The sequence below is a fragment of the Budorcas taxicolor genome, chromosome 14, assembly GCF_023091745.1.
Source record: "Budorcas taxicolor isolate Tak-1 chromosome 14, Takin1.1, whole genome shotgun sequence".
NCBI lineage: Eukaryota > Metazoa > Chordata > Mammalia > Artiodactyla > Bovidae > Budorcas > Budorcas taxicolor.
Window position 1 is genome coordinate 34,342,346 of NC_068923.1, and position 8,765 is coordinate 34,351,110.

An 8,765-nucleotide genomic window follows, 5' to 3' on the forward strand; every position below is an offset into this window, starting at 1 on the left:
AAATAAAATAAAATATATTATCCCTGTAACTGAAATGGCACACAAAATTAAGCAAGTGGGGAGAATAAATTGTCTCCTTTTTTTCTTACAGCCTTATCCACTTTTTGCTTTTATAAGAGGAAGAACATTTCTTTCTACATCCACTTTACAGGAAGAAAATAATCTAAGCTACTTCACATGCTAGTTTACAGAGAACTAAAAATGTAATAGTCATCCAATTTTCAAAAGCAGAGTACAGAACACAGAACTCTATGCACAACAATAGTCATTCAAGCTCTACCTTGTGATCAGTTAGAGAAAGAGGGAAAGAGATGGGACTAAAAATAAATTTAAAGAGAACAAGAAGAAACAGAAATATAAAAATATAAATGATGACAGAGAATGAAGAATATGACACAGGTACACCCAGGAGGCAACAGACAAGGACAGACTTCACACAGCAAAAGGAACAGTTTCACATCTGCCAGTGATTCATGTGCAAGGAACACTGGCATATTTGAAAAACCATTCAGAGAAAATCTTTCATGGACATAAGATTTGGACCTTTACCACATGACAACTATTAGCAAGAAAATCCCCTCCCCTTTTTCACCCCAGTGGTAAGCATGGATGAGAAATTTGCTTTTGAGATATGTTTTACAGTCAGGATAAAATACAAACACTGAAAAAATAAACAATTTTATTAGATTTTACCAACATACAGTAACTCTTTGAAATCTCTGGTCCTGAGAAACATTTTCTTTTTGCTTAAAAGGCTCATTAACAAGTAAGTATTGGGGTTAAAGACAGGTAAGCCAAAGACAGATTTTTCCTCTTTTCATAACCAAAAAGATAGGAAAACAACTGAAAAGGGAAATTTAAAAGTAAAAGGTGAAATTATGGAAAGGAAAATAGTGAAGGATTGAAAGACAGGATAAAGTTTGGTTTTCAGGGGAGAGAACACTGACACAGAGTAACTGAAGAGATGTGAGTGATAGGAGCCAGGGCAGTAAGTCAAGGTACACTGGAAAACAGGCAACAAACGGCTCTTGCTCCTTTATTTCATATATATAGTGGGCTTCCTGGTGGCTCAGATGGTAAAGAGTCTGCCTGCAACGCAGGAGACCCAGGTTAGATTCCTGGGTCAGGAAGATCCCCTGGAGGAGGAATGGCAACCCACTCCAGTATTCTTGCCTAGAGAATCCGGTGGACAGAGGAGCCTGGTGGGCTGCCCCATCTATGGGGTCGCACAGAGTCGGACACGACTGAAGCAACTTAGCAGCAGCACACACATATACTATAGTGCAAGTGAAAGTGTTAGTCACTCAGTCATGTCTGACTCTGCAATTGCACAGACGGAAGCTAGCCAGGCTCCGCTGTCCATGGAATTCTCCAGGCAAGAATACTGGAATGGGTTACCATTCCTATCTCCAGGGGATCTTTTTGACCCAGGGATTGAACCCAGGTCGCCTGCATTGCAGGCAGATTCTTTACTGTCTGAGCCAGCAAAGAAGTCAGGTATTTATCTTTTCATGCCTAAAACACAGCTACTAAGACTCACAACTATAAAATCCAAGAAACTGATGCTAAATTCAATGTCATGCTTTCAAGTGTTGAGCTCATTATTTTGCATTCTGCTTCTGCAGAATGAACAGCACCAATGCCCTCTGAGCCTGGACCTTGGGGATAACTGACTGACATCCGGATTCTAATTGGCCTCTTGTCACTTTTTATTTGCTCAACCATGTGTCTCCCTTCCTGCAGGGCTACAGAGCTGACGGAATGAGTTTTAATTTTCAGAAACTGGGGTTAAGATAATGCATGAATCAAACGCTAATGTGGTTTTCTCTGTCATCATTTTTCATTCCCTTTCATATAAAATTAAGACATCATAGTTGATTGATGTGAACATCAATCACATCAATCAACTATTGATTGACACTAACAGCCGATTCAAGCTTTCATCAAGAAAAAGTCCCTGATGCTGGGAAAGATTGAGGGCAGAAGAAAAGGGCATCAGAGGATGAGATGGCTGGATGGCAACACTGATACAATGGACATGAACTTGGGCAAACTTTAGGAGACGGTGAGGGACAGGGAGGCCTGGCGTCCATAGGGTCACAAAGAGGTGAACACAACTGGGCAACTGAACAACAACAACCACAGTTGATTGAACCAGGTGCCTCCATCAGGACACTTGAGGCATTTGTGGAATCAAACAGCTTCACTGGTCTCAAGATGCTCGTATGTCAACTATAATAAAAACAGTGCCTCCCAACGCCTGATGCTCACCTGTGGGCAATGGCATACAACCAGGTGCATTAGACCTGACAAGGCCTGGCAGGACCGATCACTGGGCAGAGGCCTGTCTGACAGAGGCTGTCTGGCAGAGGCTGGCACCTCAAAACCTGCTCCCTGGGGTGGGAGCATCAGAACAGACCTGTGGTATAAATTAATGCCACTTAGATTCTGCGGAGAAGGCAATGGCACTCCACTCCAGTACCCTTGCCTGGAAAATCCCATGGATGGAGGAGCCTAGTAGGCTGCAATCCATGGGATCGCTAAGAGTCGGACATGACTGAGCAACTTCTTTCACTTTTCACCTTCATGCATTGGAGAAGGAAATGACAACCCACTCCAGTGTTCTTGCCTGGAGAATCCCAGGGATGGCGGAGCCTGGTGGGCTGCCATCTCTGGGATCACACAGAGTCGGACACGACTGAAGCGACTTAGCAGCAGCAGCAGCAGCAGATTCTGCAGGAACAAGTTTCCTTCTCTTTGAGGCCAACCCAACTTCTATGGCCTCCAGTCCAAGGTGGTCCCTGCACACAGACTGGAAACACGCCACAGTCTCCACCATCCTGTTCTGATTTACGGAGATCATTGAAAAGTAAGGAGAACTGAAGGGACAACAATTGTGTAACCAAAATATCTTACTGTGAAAATCCATGCCTTTGTGTGTTGTTAATTTTGCTTTCAACCTTCTGCCCAGCATCAAGAGTGGATGAGTCAGCAAAGCCAGCCCCAGCTTGGCCACCCTGTATGGCTTTGAAAGTCGATTCTATGATGGAAAATATCAAACCGACCTTGAAGTTAAGAATGGTGTGCTATAAATGGTGTTGTAAAAACTTCTAAGACAATAACAACGTCATACACTGTCGACATGATACTGTCCACTGCGGACAAGTGGGCAATTATCCTAAAGTAAAGCTCCCACCAAGCATTATTTAGGGAATTAAAGCGTTCCAGAATCTGGTAAAGCTATGTGAAATATTTCCTCTTTTACAACCCTGATTCAAATAGGATTCAAGCACATTAGCAATTTGTCATCTTGGGCAAGATATGAAAAGCCTATCTCTTCAGCCACCTTGCTTTAATGTTAAACATTAAAACAGAGTAAATATTATTACAACCCTATGGATATGTCTTAAAGCAAGAATTGAACTCTCAGTAACATTTCACTGAAAAATAATTCATGCTGTTTCTATAGCTCTTGAAAGTGTGAGAATTCTGTCAACTTCAATTTTATAGACAAAGGATGCTTTTCACTTAGAATTGATAATCTTTGACATAGTAAATTTTCTCATGATGATGGTTCAAGAAGTTTAAATTTTAAGAAACATATGAAATAAAAATGATCATGAATAAATATTTTAAATTCATATATGAAAAACAATTAAGGATACCCATATTTTTAGTTCATTTTTTAAGAATATTAAAAATATAACAAATATCCTTAACATTAACTCTCACTTTTATGTCATTTTAACTATCAATTTTTAAGTTTCCTAGTTTTAGGGTAAAATAACCTTTTTATTATTCATTTGGTTTCAGTATTGTTTTGTTTTTGTACAAATTGCAAAGAGATTTCTTCAGAACAGCACTGTATTATGCAAAACAAGTTCAGTTTATTGGGGCATATTAGAACAAAACAATACTATTAATATCTTATTTGTCTCAGAAATCTTCTCAATTAATAACATACGGAAGAGAATAATCAAGAATTCTGAGCATATTTTCCATCTTTTCACACACAGTTTTGCAGAGGTGGAGGAAGAACGAGATCATTTTCCTTTGTTAAGTCTTGGCATTAACAGAAAATGGGAAAAGATCTCAGCCAGGTTACAGAATAAACCCTCAAAAAAAAAAAAAAAAAAAAAAAGTACAGATGACCGTATCTGTAGGGCAGGAAGAGAGATGCGGATATAGAGAATGGATGGGTGAACACAGTGGGGGACGGGGGGATGGGACGAACTGAGAGCGTAGCACGGACATATATGCACTACCACGCGCAAAATGAACAGCTAGTGGGGAGCTGCTGTATAACACAGGGGCTCGGCTCAGGGCTCTGTGACGACATAGAGGGGAGGGATGGGGGAGGGGAGGGAGACTCAAGAGGGAGGGGATATATGTATACTTAGAGTTGATTCATGTTGTTGTACAGGAGAAACTAACACAACATTGTAAAGCAATTATGCTCCAATTAAAAAAAGGAAAAAACCCACCAGAATGTCAATTTTATAGCACAGGGAACTCCACTTAATGCTCTGTAATGGCCTATATGGGAAAAGAATCTAAAAAAGTGTGGATATATGTATACGTATAACCGATTTGCTTTGTTATACAGTAGAAACTAACACAACATTGTAATCATACGTATAAAAAAATAAAAGTCCAATGGACATCAATTTTCAACACCACCTGCATATCTGTGACCACACACACCCCCATCACTTCCATGGAGGATAAACTCAAGACTGAATGTGACTCCTTGCAGGAAAAGGGAGCTGGGTGTGGGGACAGCTGACTGCTCTGTGCCCACTGCGTTGAAGGCCTGGCTCTTGGGACAGGGGACAGACCTAGGTGGAAGGATGGGACCTGTGCCCCTGAGGCCAGGCTCACCACAAAGTACGAAAACTCAGGGACAGCAGTTCCTGCCACAGCTGCGAAGGGGACTGAGTATTCTTCACCCCTCTCCCTACCCTATAGAAAAGCAGCCAGAAAATGTAATGCTCACAACTAAACAGGTCTTTTCACATTAAATCTCCCGACAAAGACAACCCCTGACAGTTGAGGACTGTCCTAGGGAACCAGGTATAAATACCTCCAAGCACACAGACACTAGTGACTGCCTGTGTGATGTGACTGCCTTTGAACAGAACAAGGCTACCTCTCTTGCCATCTCGCATCATTAAAAACACAGGTAGTCATTGCCTTGCAGGCTCCACTGTTTCTTCAGAGACTGGGAAGGACAGACAGCAACCTTTACTTTCAGGTTTTGATGTTTGAGAGATGCTATTTATTTTGATGATTTTTTTCTTTATAATTTTTAAACTCTCCAAAATCTGGAAATGCTAGTTACTGATCTTGAAATTTAAAGTTTTGAAAACACATGGCTATCTCAGAACAGAACCCACAGATTTTAAATCAGACAACACATGAATTCATAGAGAATAACAGAATAAGACCAGGATTTTGTAACATGAAGAATTACCATTTGATAAAGAATTTCTGATCCTACTAGAATAAATAATTGCTGGTTACTAGCTACACTGTGGAGAAGGCAATGGCAACCCACTCCAGTACTCTTGCCTGGAAGATCCCATGGCGGAGGGGCCTGGTAGGCTGTAGTCCATGGGGTCGCTAAGAGTCGGACACGACTGAGCAACTTCACTTTCACTTTTCACTTTCATGCATTGGAGAAGGAAATGGCAACCCACTCCAGTATTCTTGCCTGGAGAATCCCAGGGACAGGGAAGCCTGGTGGGCAGCCGTCTGTGGGGTCGCACAGAGTCGGACATGACTGAAGCGACTTAGCAGCAGCAGCTACACTGTCATAATTCAAATAATAATGTTCTATAGAGAATTCATTTTTATCATACATTATTATAAATATGTGAAGATTGATATTTCACTAATAAAAATATATTTTTTATATAAAAGACCCAAAGAAATGTAATATGCACAAGTTTGATGTCTCAGAAGAATTTGCCAGTGGAAAGACGAGAACCTATTGATACATGACTTCCTATATGATACCAAAACAGTGACACCTTCAAAGGGTGCAATTTGAGTAAAGAAACCTATTTTATAACCAGACCTGTATTTATAATGAGAAAAGTTACTCAGTATCTTTTATAGACCCATAAGATCTGGGAAAACTAAAAGGAAAAAATAAATATGCAAAACCCTATTTAGGAAATCTGCCTATTTCTAAGAAAACCAAAAAACAGGCAAGGCCCATAACAGCACTCCATATGCTTGTAGTTGAACTCATTTATTTCAACTGCTGATTGTCAGCAAGGCAAAAACTCCTAAACTTCTCTGCAAAAAAGTAATTCTAGTGTCAGCTCACATGTGCAGACAGGCTCCACGTGGGGACATGGCACTCAGGTATCTGCATTCCTAGGACATGGCCGAGGCTGGGTTCAGTCTCCAGGAGTCTGCCTGTAAATGGACTCTCTTACCTCCAGGTTGAGCTGACTGACTGAGAAAAAGGATTTCATTTTGTATAAATCTATGACAATCTATCTTTTTAAACAGTCACCACTAATAATCAACTTGTAGAGGTCTACAACACTATAACCAGAGTGATGATAAGATATAAAGCAATGCCAATAACACTGGCCAAGTATAAATGCTTCCAAATATTGAGATAGTTGTGCTTACAGCAGCAAACCTTACCTTGAAGCTTGATTAATTAATTACTAATTTTAATGTGAGATTAAATATACCAGGCCAGAGTCATGTGTGCTGAATTTCATTCATCCTTAAATCTCTGGTTCCACATTTGTTTAGCTATAAATACATCTTATGTTCTACCATTTTTCAATCCCAAAGAAAATACGATACACATTTGCAAATTCCTGCTTTTCCTGTTTCCTATGGCATTATTATTTTTGCTGTTTGATACCCATTTAACATAATTTACACTGAAGCGTTTACCGTTAATATAGTTTTGATCCACTATTAATGTATAAGGGAAGGAGGGCAGTGAGGTGAATGGTTAGGACTAGGAGCAGAAACTGTCCAAGAACACTCCCTCTTGTGCGTGAGGAGCTTAAACACTTTCCAGTAATTCCAAGAATCATTGACCACAGGTAGACCAGAGGGAGTCTAGTCACACGCTCACATTGCCCTTGGTCAGTGAGGGCGTCCTCACTGACCCTTGGCCCACTGAGGACCTGGAACTCACTGCCCCAGGGGATGGAACTCTGCCTGGGGGTGAAACAGAATGGTCCCTGGAGGAAAGATGACTTCTTTCAGAATAACGTCTAATTGATACAGTGTCATTTGTTCAACAAATATCCCCTGAGCGTGTACTGTGTGTCAGGCAGTGGATGAGGAGCTGTATGGTTCCAGTGGAGAAAAGGGGATGGAGGGAGGGAGAGAGAAAAGAGGGTGGTTTCCAGGAAATGTGGTGTCTCTAATCAAAATAAACATGACACATTAAAGTTCACTCGTGTGATTGTTCAGTATGATGATTATTTTAAAATTACATTTCAATGACTATAAACATTTGTTCATGCCCTACTTACTTCTGAAAAAGAATTTCTGAAATCAATAAAAGTAAAACCTGAAAAGGAGAAAACTGCTCACAAATCCACCAACTAAAATATATCAAAAATATTTTCACAGTTCTGATTTGCTTCTATTCGTTCTTTCTATGTACTCACAAGTTTGGTATAGCTGTATTAACTATAACAATTAGCTAAGTTGTTTCAGAAAACAGCTTTGTAACACTTCACACATTTTTATTTTGTCAAAATTTTCATAAAAACTGCCATTCAAATGTATACAGGTTTGTGTATATTTTAGGAACCCTAGAATCTGAGGCCAATCACCTCATTTTGATGAAAAATTTAAATGGAAGAAGCAGTTACATTGAAACTATATGACCCAAAAAGGAAGTAACACATATAGTAAGGAGCTATTATTTCTTGAAAGTCACTTAAGTTTTGAACACACAAAGTCCTATTTTTCAAGTCAATTTGTTTTAGTACCAAGATTTTTATCCTCTCTTGTTTCAGCTCATGACTCACTTTCAAACCACTTCTGAGTTATTAATTCAAAATGGTCTCTTGCCAGTCACTAAAACTCTTAATTTATGCAAGACAAAAGGAATTTTTCCTTAGAGGAATTTAGTTTCGCTTATGAAGCTTTCATCATTGAGCAAATGAGAAAGAATAAACTTTATCAAAAGCCCTGAGGCAAAATCAGATACAGTCACTTAAAAAAGAGAGAGAGAGAGAAAGGAGAAGGCAGCAGATCTATTCAGTGTAAAAACTATTACTTGCTAGAAAAAATCACAACGGCAATGAATCAATCTAAGAATCATTACTTCATTTCAGCCAGGCAATCCGTCTGCCAGTGTTCTAACACTGTGGTACTTTTACTTGAGATCTTACCTTATTCCATGTAACAGTCGACAGTGGTTCTCCCTGAGCCTGACTTGACATGTCCACATTCTTTCCAACTTTACACGTGTCCCTTGATAATTGAGTAAACACTAGGAGAGCTTTGGAAACAACCCCAAATAATGTCATGTGATATCATTTTTGTCAATACGTGCCAGTCAAGTCGAGCAGTTCAAGCAGCATAAATCTGGGGACTGTATTGGTCAATCATAAAAAGTATTTTTTTTTAAATCAATGACTTTGACATCTAAGAGAATAATAAACATCAAACCAGGATAGTGGTAATAATGCTAGAAGTGAGAGCAAAGAAAAACTAAGTAGAATGCACAGCCTTTAATCATGTTTTTATATTTATTTCTTAGCTGAGAA